General features: G+C 48.1%; 1 protein-coding gene and 2 long non-coding RNA genes across 4 annotated transcripts in view; 2 read left to right on the top strand and 1 right to left on the bottom strand.

The window, feature by feature from the left end:
- Nucleotides 1-12,173, bottom strand: part of Myo16 (myosin XVI) — a 422,801-nt gene that overhangs the window by 40,273 nt on the left and 370,355 nt on the right. The gene's annotated exons all lie outside the window — the stretch shown is intronic.
- On the top strand, nucleotides 1,005-2,630 carry LOC121135103. Its single transcript, XR_005872288.1, has 2 exons — nucleotides 1,005-1,999; nucleotides 2,441-2,630. It is a non-coding gene; the product is annotated as an uncharacterized LOC121135103 (long non-coding RNA).
- Nucleotides 8,374-11,516, top strand: LOC121135101. Its single transcript, XR_005872287.1, has 2 exons — nucleotides 8,374-10,217; nucleotides 11,209-11,516. It is a non-coding gene; the product is annotated as an uncharacterized LOC121135101 (long non-coding RNA).

Raw genomic sequence — 12,173 nt, forward strand, 5'->3', positions numbered from 1 at the left:
AACAGCAAGTAAAACAAATTCATCCTTTGTACGTGGCCTGATGCTGGCTTCAAAGCACGCCACATAGTCTCTTTATAAGTCCTTCTAGTGTGAGTCCCACTGTGGCCTCCAGACAGAGGGCAGATAGTCTCTCATCCTGCCCCTTTCTCTCTTGCCCCTCTAGGATACTCTGCTCCCACCCATTGACCCATGTGTGGCCATGTGTGAGCTGGGAGCATTGGTTCACAAGGTCGGGATAAGCACTTGACGTGGAAAGGAAGAGAGTACTCTGAGTGGAAACGTGGCATTTCCCTAGGATGAAGCCGAATGTCGTGGTACATGAGACCCATTTGCCATCCCCATGTGATGCGGGGAGGCGGGTTTCTCCAGCATCCCCGTTTACAATGAAAGCTCACATTTTACTTGCAAAATCCACGCCCCAGGAGTTGGGGAGATGAACCAGTGAGTGAAGTGGTGCTGTGTAAACATGAAGCCTAGAGTTCAAATATCCAGCAAATATCCAGCTCCCACATAAGCAGTGGGGTGCGGCACTGTGCACCTGGAACTCCAGTGCTCAGAGGCGAGAGAGCCAATGAGTTCCGGTGTGAGACCCCGACTCAAAAAGATGAGGGAGAGGAATGGGGGAAGACACTCGGTGTTGACCTCTGGCACACATGGGTACATGCATCCCCACCCCCCCATACACACACACACACACAGACACACACACACACAGACACACACACACAGACACACACACAGACACACACACAGACACACACACACAGACACACACACACAGACACACACACAGACACACACACACAGACACACACACACACAGACACACACACACAGACACACACACAGACACACACACAGACACACAGACACACACACACAGACACACACACAGACACACACACACTCTCACACACACAGACACACACACACAGACACACACACAGACACACACACAGACACACACACACAGACACACACACGCAGACACACACACTCTCACACACACAGACACACACACACAGACAGACACACACAGACAGACACACAGACACACACACACACACATACACTCACACACAGGGAAAAAGAGAGAAAAATTAAAACTGAATCCATGCAGTTTAGACAGTGCTTTGGAACCAGAGACCCACAAGTGTATTTTGAATAAACAAATAAGTCTTGTCCCGCCTAACAATTTCTCTCAGTCTGTTTAAAGTCTCGAGGCAAATGGCAACACCGAGTAATGACAGCTACTTTTTATTATTATTTTGCCTGAAGTGAACCTACGATACTCTAAGTCCTGGAAGGAGCTACGTGTCTTGAGGCCACGTGGAAGGGTGATTTCATTATCTGTTAAATGAAATGTGTTTTCCAAAGTTGTCACTGAGGGCTCCTAAGATGATTCTAATCACACAGACGTGGAAACAGCACCGATTCCCAGAAGGGTCGGATCGCCATGATGATCATCTAATTAAACAGATGGTTTGATGACACCCCCCTCCCCAACACCATATACAAAGCACAAAGCCTCCCCTGTGTCACACTCCCCTCCCCCTAAATTAGAGTAATGACTTCAACTTGGGTGAGAGAATGGTGGGGAACCCCCCATCAAGCAGTAAGGATGAAATTAATGCCACTAATTGGGGACTTCTGTTCTGGTGTGGCACGTACTGGATCTGGATAGATCTCTGTCAGGGCTGAGGTCAAGTGCTGCCTATGGACATGCCAGGAACAGAGGGCGAGCTGGGATCCCTATGGATCAGCAACTGAGGGTAACATTTCCATGAGGACTGAAGGTGGTTTATCTATTAAACGTCAAGGGGAACGCCATTACTAGACACACATAAAGGTAGCTAGATACTAAGAAACAAAGTCAATTCTCAAAATAAAACCCCCAAATTATAGAGTATGCTATTTTTTCCCTGTAGGACCTGTAGCTGGGCATGGATTAGTTCCCAAACGGATGTGCATCCTGTCAGGAGGATGGCGGCTCCGTCAGGTGAGCTGCGCATGTGTCCCGAGTCCCCACTAGACCTAGCTTATGCTGCACAGCAGGAGATGATACCCGAAATCTAAAGCTAGGGAAGAGTAACTACACCATATAGATATGACTCTACAATACTGGCTTCTGTCTCCACAGGCTCGTGTGATTGAACACCTGACCTCAGGCAGTGGTCCAATTAGGGTGGCGGAGATGGAGACGGGAGCCTTGCTGGGTAGAGTGGGCTGTTAGGAATTGTTAGGATCTGAGGGTTATATCAAGCCCCACTTCTGGCCCCAGTCTGTCTGTCTCTGTTTCAAACCCCTGCGTGTCACCCAGCAGTCTCACACTCCCAACACCACAGATCTGAGCCGCCAGGCCACTGTGTCTTCCCACCATGATGGAGCCAAGGTGAGCCCTTCTCCCTGAAGATGCTTCTTGCCATGTGCTTTGTTACAGGAATGAGATCTGTAATTAACATGCTCCCCGATACCGGATTCCCAGACCAGCTTGCTTGGCCTTGGCTTCTCACCCACTTCCTTCCACACAGAGGGAAAATGGTAGCAACCAACTCCCCCGTGGCGTCCGCGCCATGAACAAGTCCGAGATATCGGGAAATGAAAGACAAGACGTCCAACCGTTTGTGTTAGAGAATGCATCTGCCATCTTTATTGCCAGGAGAGTGTATGAGTGCATGCGTGTGAGTGTGTGTGTGTGTGTGCGCCGCATCTGTGTGTCTGCATAAGGAGTGAGCAGCCTTATATACAGACTTACAGCACAGTGGAGAACCCCAGCTGTAAGAGCTCGTGTTTTCCTCATGCTAGACATTGATGTCACATGGGCAAGGCCGGGCTGTAAGCCAGGACTAGAGAGCAGGCTGCACCTGTGGCTATCAGCTGACAGGAAATGCACAGAAATCCGTGGGGCTGGGACCCAACACTCCCCCATGCACACGGTGTCCTGTGAAACACCCCTGCGTGTGGACGTTTCTCTGGAGCATTGTGTTTGGTCACACGCCATGGTTTGGAATACGAGAAGGCTCTTTGGGTTGTCTTTTGTTTGCTTTTAAGGGACCTTGGTAGAGCCCAGGTTCTCAGATGCCACGGTACAGTCAGGGCTATCAGTCAGGGCTATGCTGTGAATCAGTGGGAGTGTCTGCCGCCTGCCCCACTCCCTTTCTGGATGTGAGCAGCATGTAGGGAGGAAAGTGAAACCTACTATCCTCTTACCGTAATTCACGCTAACACAGTACAGGGTATACATAAGCAAGCTGAAGATTTCAAAGAGGACCCAGGATGTCACAGCAAGGGCCCAAGGCAATTTGGCATAGCAGAGGGAGGTGCGTGTGATCTACTCTAGATATAAAGCCCCCTGAAAAATACGATATTGAGTATGGGCAGCTCTGAGACTGTGGAATTTTCTGGGCCACTTGCATAAATGATTACAGGCAGGCACAGGCAGGTAATTACACTGGAAAGTAATTATAAATCAGCCCTGTCTCCCAGAACTTTTAGAACAGTGAGAGCTTGGCATCAGGCTCTCTTTAGGGTAAAATGTGTTTTGCTTTCTCTTTTCAATCGTGTTCTGTGTGTGTGTGTTTGCACGTATGTGACTCTGCGTCTGGAGGCACTAGTTGATGCTGGGAATCATCCTTGGTCATTCTTACAGCATATTCATTGACTCAGGATCTCACACTGAAATGCAGAGATCACTGGTGTAGCTAATATTGCCAGCCAGCTTACTCTAGGGTTCCCCATGTCTGCCTTTGGAGGCTGAAGACACAAGTGGACCACCATGCCTGATAGACACTTATTTGAATTAGAAAGACAGGGGGATAAGAACTCTGGCCCCCTGTCTTTCTTAATTAGGATTTCTATTGGCACCATGAAACATCATGACCAAGGCAAGTTGGGGAGGAAAGGGTTTATTTGGCTTATACTTCAGCATTGCTGTTAATCATCAAGGGAAGTCAGGACAGGAACTCAAACAGGGCAGGAATCTGGAGGCAGGAGCTGATGCAGAGGCCATGGAGGGTGCTGCTTACTGGCTTGTTTTTCATGGCTTGCTCAGCCTGCTTTCTTATAGAACCCAGGACCACCAGCCCAAGGATGACACCGCACATCATGGACTGGGTTTTCTGCATTGATCACTAATTAAGAAATTGCCCTACAACTGGATCTTATGGAGACATTTTCTTTTCAACTGAGGTCCCCTTCTTTCAGATGACTCTACTTTGTGTCAAGGTGACATGAGACTAACCAGGACATCCTCACACGTGCCCAGCCAACGCTTTAACTGCCAAGCCATCTCCCAACCTTTCTGTGGGGTGGTATCTTATCTGGCTATTAACAGAGGAATGAAACAACGGCTCATGTGTTCTGCAGCAACAACGAGGTGCAGATCATTAGGGAGGCCTTTCCACCCGCCCCACCCCTTGCTTAAGAATTGCCAAGTGGCTTGCAGAATGGAGCACCAGACTTCTCCTGTGATCCCCCAGTGGCACTTTAATTTATAATCCCGAGTAGATGCACACCATACACAATAGCTGTTTGCTTCCACAGGTCGACAGTATATGAATTTTTTTTTGCTGCCTATGAAAGGCAGCCCACCCCTGCAAACACCGTGCTATTTCCAGAGTTTTAGGTACCAGGCTCTTATGCTGACAGTGCATTCCAAGCCTAATGGCCTCTTGGTTGCATTTGTCTTGTCTGAAAAGCTGATGCCCTCTTTATGCCAGGGCCCTGGCCTGACTGGCAATGCTAGCAACCGTGGGTTTACAGATGAGAAAGCAGCTCCCTGGATAACTCACTCAACTCAAAGACGACTTTCACATCACACCGAACTAAACATTCAGTTTCGTGACCTTCCCCTTGGTTTTGTTCCAGGGTGTCACTGCATCGTGACGTGGCAAGGGAAACTGGGACTGCCATCATTAGGAGTGGGGGGTGGCTTTAACATTTTCTCAACAAACGACAGGTCTGAGGTTAGTTCTCGGTTCAGTCTCGTCTCTCAACTCCTCCCTCAGGGGTAACTTCATCTCTGTGCCCAGAATGTCTAGTAGACAGTGAAGTCCCATCCCCTTTCTAGAACGGTGCTGAAGAAGATATGGGAGCTGGGGGGGGGCTCTTTCTTCTGTCCTCGTCAAGTGGCTGCTGGAGAGGTCACTGTCCAATGTTTCCTACATTGTCTTTTCCATCCAGCCCAGCACATGTTGAGGGCTGGATCGCTGCTCATCTGGCTTCTGGGGGTCGCGCTTAGATGTCAGACATACGCTTGTGAGATGGCATCCTATGTCCTCATCCCTGCCAGGAGGCAACAGCTTTCTCTGCCAGATTCTTGGTGGGCACGCCTGTGCTGGCGCTTCAGCTGGCTTTGCTTTTGGTAGTAAGAACCCTGCTCCTGTGTTAGTTTTCCCCTCTCTGTTGTGACCAAATACCTATCAAGAAGCCACTTAAGGGAGGGGAAGTTTACGTTGACTTCACAGTCCAGGGCATACAGTCAAGGCAGGAGGATGCTTTCTGCTTTCTTACATTTCATGTGTCAGGAAGCTCCTCAGAGGAGAAGGCTGACTCTCAGATCTGTTCTCCTTTCACTGAGTCCAGAACCCCAGCCTGTGGGATGGTGCTGACTACAGTCAAGGAAGCTTTTCCCCTCAGTTAACTCTCTGGAAATGCCCTCACAGGCATCTCCAAATGCATATCTTACCAGTGCCCAGGTGGTCCTTAATCTCATCAAGTGAACGACCCAAATTAAACACAACAGGTTCATCCCTTCTCTCTCAAATGGTGACAGTCTCCAGTCAGAATACTGGAGAGACCAAAGACAAAAGGACTCGGAGAATGGGGACAGGGTATCATGGAGTATGATGGATAGTTCTGGCCCTGTCTTACGTGCAGGGCCCTACTGTAGCATGGTGGCCTTTGGGGACAGGGCTGCATATAGAATAAGAGCCACATTCTAGAACATTCTCCCAGCCATGAACCTGCTCCTAGATTTCTCCTGGGAATGTGGACAAAAAGGCAGTAGGCTTTATCTGCAGCTCAACACATCTGTTCCCGGTAATGAGTTTGTGTTTAGCTTCAGAAGGGGATTGCTTTCTCTGGGAGGGTCTTTGTATCATTATTTTAATGTTAATTGTTTTCAGAGACTAAAAATAGAATGGCGGAGTTTGGGAGAAAGGAGCTACGCGTTTGACTCCTGACTGTAAGATTTGGTGATTATGGGGGAAATCTCTTAATCCTGAAAGCCTCGGCTTGCTCCTCAGTAAACAGGGAGGCAACACCTGCCTCTCTCCCTCACAAAGAAGAGGAGTCAGCACTCTGACCAGGGGGAGGGAGGCTCAGGTGAACAGCAGCTGCTATGCTATGGATGAACACCGCCGTTTCACACAGTGAGGGGCTGCTCACACCAGCTTGACCACCCACCACCCTGCATTGCCTCTCCGTCCTCTGGGGCTTTGCGCTCTGTTGGAGGAGCTGCCTAGGTTTTAATGGCCAAGGGGTAGAGAGAAGAAACGGATGAGCCAGAGCCTAACCAGGAAGCGGAGAAGCAGCATCCAGACGGAAACCTGGCACCTCTCTGGGCCTCAGCAGCAAGAGCTGGCTTCTGCCCTCCCCCATCCTCCCTTGCATCCAAGGCTACTCTCCCAGATGACGTTTGTGAAGTCCTCTCCTCCCCCACAAACAAGGTGAATAGAAAGAAGCCAGGGCGTTCTGGGGACACTTGGGACTCAGCCATGGGTTCCAAGTACTTTAGGACCTCACGCTAGAGATTTGTTACTTTACTGGGATTTCTCTTACGGATGTGGGAATCCCACACAGCTTGGGAGAAGACATAGGCTAAGGGAGGTCTGGTCGTTTATTGTTTTGGATTTCCAGTAGCAAACCCTGTGCTTATACTCTGAGTTACTGTGTGACTGTAATGGGATTCATTCTACAAGTCTGTCCACACAAGCCTGGCTGTATGTCTGTCCTACAAGCCTAGCTATACAATTTGCTTATACAAATTCTTGGCTATTTGGAGAGGGAAATTACGGTATTTTTTGTGAGATAAATGCCAAACTACAACAAGCACCTAGGGGTTTAAAAACGTTTTCCCAAATATTACAGAGGACAAAGAGTTCTGCCCTTTCATGGGTAAATTTGACTACTGGTCAATTTATGAAAAGCCAAAGAACATTTCTTCTCCCACACAGATATCTTGCTTGATGCAGAGGGCCATGGCACACCGGAATGGGTGACTTGGGGAGGGTCACGGGTCTGGTGAGAAAAGAACCTTTGCCCAGGTCTTCTTGTGCAAAGGCCCGATGTGCACTTTGTTGTAAGCGGAGATACCAGCCTTCTCTGGGGATGCCAATCTGGTTTCTCCAAAAGACATTCTCATTTGGATGATTTAATGTTGATTTGAGATGGTTGATTCCAGAATGCAAGGGAATGTTTTATGCTCCTTAGGTAAGCTTCGGTGTTAGGGGCAGCTGTCCATGGCTGCAGGTCATCGAGGAGACTCACATAGCAACCCACCATGTGCGGGTTCTGTCTCCAGCCTTGACGATATCCATGTGCCTTAGGGCTACCTTTGGCCTGCACCCAGGGCCCTGCACACACTCAGGTGCATTATCACAGAGGGTGACATCTGGAGCAGAAGGGGAACTGAGCAGACGTGGACCACAACACAAGATCTGCCCACGGGCAAGAGGCCTCAGCAGGGCCTCCTATTATTTGAGGTCAAGGTTTGCACACGGCAGACTGATTTCCTGTGCCACCATCTCATCTGAATATATCGGAGATTAAACGATGATAATGCTGTAGTTTCCGCTTCAAACACCATCAGCAGAGAACGGGCATGTGCAAACAGGGAGCTCGAGCGAGAAGGCGCAGATTCCTGCTGCTAAGTCGGGAGGGCTTCTCGCTGCTCAACAATGCTTGCACTGTACCTGGCATGGCAGCATTGAAGCCTCTGAAAACACTGACCTAGGGTGCCGCTGCCTTTGTCGTTGAGCATAAGATGAGATGGAATTCTTTCTGAACTTTGGTCTTGCACATTTAGCAACGTCTGGATGCAATATTTAGAAATATATATCTTCCCCCTATAGTAGAAGGGTGTGTATATCGCCTATTTATTCCAGTGAGTGTCATCAAAACTGAGTGGGGGATCTTGCTGGGGGGTGTTCTGGAGGCAGCGTTGTGCAATGAACAGTGAACCCCGGATCCTGCTGCTGTGGGCATCCTTACTAGTGCGGATGGGATGCAGGGGTGGCAGTCTGAGGTAAAGGGGCTTAAGAATGTGCCTTCCCCCTTGAAGAACACGCGTATGAGACCTTTATAAATACTAACAAGTATCTGCCCCTGGCATGTACGATGACGGGGAGTGGGGGGGCGGGCAGAAGAGAGACAAACAGCACAGGCACAGAGCGCTCTCTCTGCCCCTTCCTCTTTGGTCCATTCAAAATCGTCTACAGGCAAACTTTAACGTCCGTCTGAAACAAACAGCATTCTGAGGTTTACAGAAGCACCCTTCTGTAAAACTTCACTATAAAATATAGACTTCCAAACTCAAAGTATTCTTACCTGGAGTGTTTGCGTAATCAAATAGAATGTTTCGCATTTTACAGTCGCCTCCACTCGGATTAAAGGAACCTTAAGTGACAGGCAGAGCTCCAGGAGATATCTACGCATCCGGGTCTCTGTATTTATGCCTCTGTGCATCTCACCTGCTCTACTTAGGGCAGATTTTCCATCAAATAAAGAGTCCACCCACCTACTGTATGCAAGATATGCTATATAGTCATCTTAGGTGGATTCACGGGGGCAGGAAATAATGAAATGAGTCTTTTTTTTTAAAGGAATAGTTCATGAGTCAGACTCATCTTAGTTCCGCCTGGCTCCCTCCCCCTCCCCCCCCTCCCAGGTTTCCACAATGTGCTGTATTTCCACACACATCCTAGCTTCCTGACCCTTTCCTTCCAGCGGTGGGAGAGTCACTAAGACAAGTACAGAAGGCCTGAACTACCACTCGGAGCAACGGCGCCTCCTAGTGGCCTGGCTGAGCCTCGTTTGCCAATTGAATAAGGCCTGGAGTTTTTGAAGGAAGCCACTAGAGATGATTACCACGGCAATGGTTGAACCATCAGACGAAAAACCTCCGCCAGTGAGCTGAAACCAACTCTTGTAGGGCAAAGGCAGATAGTTGTGTAGTCATTTTCACCTCAAGGGCCAAATGGTGTAAATCCATTTCTACTTGTAACCTGAAAAGGGCATGCTGGGCATTTGTGAGTTTTCTCACCCCAAGCTCTATCACTGTCCCTTGTTGCACCGCAGTGATAAAATGTGTATCTAGCCCCCGCCACCCCTGACCTGTTCACAGGCAGCATTGTGCAAGAATCATGGGAAGAGCTGTTCTAGACAGAGGAACTCCAAGCAAGCTTATAATTTCTCCAACCCTCAGTTTCCCCACCTGTAATGTGGGCACATTTGTAGTAGGTACCTTAGGATAGAGCTAGATAGTGCTGTTACACCAGCACTGCTACTCTTTTCAGGCACATGCCTGTGCCCATTTTTCCCCAAATCTGCATTCTGTACTATTAGAGTCTTTGGCTTACAAGAAAAATGCAAATCCTGGCGTGGTGACTCATGCCTGTAATGCCAGCTCTCTGGAGGCCAAGGCAGGTGGATTGCTACAAGTTGTAGGTCAGCTTAGGCTACATATTGAGATTCTGTCTTAAAAACAGAGAAAGCCAACTATTTTAATGAACACTGCTACTCGTGAAATCCTCCACAGGAGTCTCTAGAACAGTCATGGGATAGAATTATGCAACAGAGAACCTCACCTCTGTACACGATTCCTCACTCACTATTGTACAACACATCTGTAATCATAATGCATAGAATTTACCGACCATTTAACGTTCTTCAGGTCGTCATGTCCAAAAGCAAGAGAAACACTGTAAACTATGCTGCAGAGGGTACAGACCTAGCCCCACGCTTCACGGCTATCCAGGAATGAATCTGAGCCACTACCGATGCCCGCCGTGTGGGCGAATTAGCCCCACACTAGATGAATCAACACCCAGGTGATTTCAGGCATAAAAATGTCTTTCAACCTAAAGAGGCCAGAGGAGACGGCTGAGAATGTTGAAGGAAGCAATCCCTGGGTACACTGTGAATAAAGCCCGCAGACCCTTCAATAGAAAGTGGATTTACTCTGCTAAGGATGAAATCCTGTAAGCCTTAATAATCAGGTAAGCTGCTGCAGCGCACGGCAGGGACATTCAATCCCTCCCCTCCTCATCTTACCCACAACCCCTTTCACATTCCCGGAGATCAGCCTGCTCTATCTCATGAGAACACATCACACAAGCCTGTAAACCCATTTCCCTCGAAGGCCAGGGAGAACTCCCTCATTCTCCAGTGAGCTGTTAGGAACTCCTGCATCTGGGTGGAGAGGGCCTGGGCTCATGGCACTGAGATTTCTGGTATTACAGCAGTGGTCATAAATGGTTCAAGGAATTTTCTTTTCCGGTTAGAACGTACTTTGTGAAAATTCAGTGTAGGAACAGAGATGCGCTATACGCTTCATTTACAGTGTCGGTCGATGCCACCTGGGGAGGGAAGCCAAGTTACAGGATGCGGCCACAAGCCTGCTGACCTCCTGCTGTCTGAACCTTCAAGATGGAGACAGAGACTGCCAATTCTTCTTCTTCTTTTTCTTTTTCTTTTTCTTCTTCTTCTTCTTCTTCTTCTTCTTCTTCTTCTTCTTCTTCTTCTTCTTCTTCTTCTTCTGCTTCTTCTTCTTCTTCCTCCTCCTCCTCCTCTTCTTCCCCTTCTCCTTCTCAGATTTATTTCATTATTTATCTCTTCATACATGAGCGTATCTGTGCACCTGTGTGTGAGTGTTTCTGGAAGCCAGAAAGGGGCTCAGATCCCTTGGAGATGGAGTTACAGGCTGCTGTGGGCTGCTTGATATGGGTGCTGGATCAGAACCCACATCTCCAGAAAGAACAGCAGTGCTCTTAACTGTTGAGACATCTCCCCAGCCCCAGCCTCCAGGTTTCCAAGTAACAAGCTCTGTCTAGACTTACATGGACTTCACTACTTTTAACACAGAGGAATCTAGAAGAGTCTACCCGGTTTGACCCATAGGAAGGCTCCTTTGATGGGACTCTGATAAATTCTTAGTTCTAGCACCAAATAGCAAATTTTTTTGACATTACTTAATGTTTTCTTTTTTAGGGCCCATTTTGGTTGTTGTGATAAAATACGACTTGTAGAATTCCAACATTTTGCTGCTCCTCACAAGAATAATTTCATTTATTAAAATCTATAATTAAGAAGAAATTGTTAAACAAATAATCAACCACATCAAGGCATAGCTGGGGAGTGGTTACTCTTCCCCTTGTCAGGGGTCCCTAGCATTGCCCGATTTTATCCATATTGCTTTCCAGGTTTTCCTAATTTTATTATCTAAGATGCTGCTTTTATCAAAGCAGGGAAGCTAACATTCTTCCCTGAATAAAGAACAAGTTGAAGAATGCACAGAACATGATGTCCTGTGTCCAGCTCTTGCTGTCAGTCCCTGGGCTTGCCCTGGGGGAACACAGCTCCTCACTCTGTTCTTATCTGAAGAGGTTCTGGTCCCTGGTGCATTTGACCTCAGTGGGATGTAGGGGGTCTGGTTGTTACACTTCTTTCTGGGGTAGAAGAGATGCCTCATTTCTTCTCCAAAAGACAGAACACTAAGAAGATATTTTCATTTTATAAAAGAGCATTATACATGTATGCACACACATGACTATATATATATGTGTGTATATATATTCTTCTATGATGGTTGGACTATAAGCACAGCACACTGAGCACCTGGAATGGACAGATGTGGTGAGCTCTGTATCAGATTGTCAGAACACTCTCATAGAATGGTGAAGCTGGCTACATTCCTCATTTGCAGAACACAGGGTGTTTCTTATTGCTGGCAGCTGCCTCCAGCTGCAGCAGCCTAACCCCCAGCTCACTGGAGTAGCCAGGAACTGCAGGCTGTCCCTTCAGTGGGAGCTGCATCTGAGAAAACAAAAACAGAACCAAGTCTCGCTCTTCCCTGGGCTGGGATGTGAGCAGAGAAAACCTGACCATCCAGGGTCACGCCCTATAACCTGACAAATGACAATCCCAGATACTATGGGACACACGGACACCAGGGA

Source organism: Mesocricetus auratus, unplaced genomic scaffold, assembly GCF_017639785.1.
Source record: "Mesocricetus auratus isolate SY011 unplaced genomic scaffold, BCM_Maur_2.0 Super-Scaffold_100031, whole genome shotgun sequence".
Lineage (NCBI taxonomy): Eukaryota > Metazoa > Chordata > Mammalia > Rodentia > Cricetidae > Mesocricetus > Mesocricetus auratus.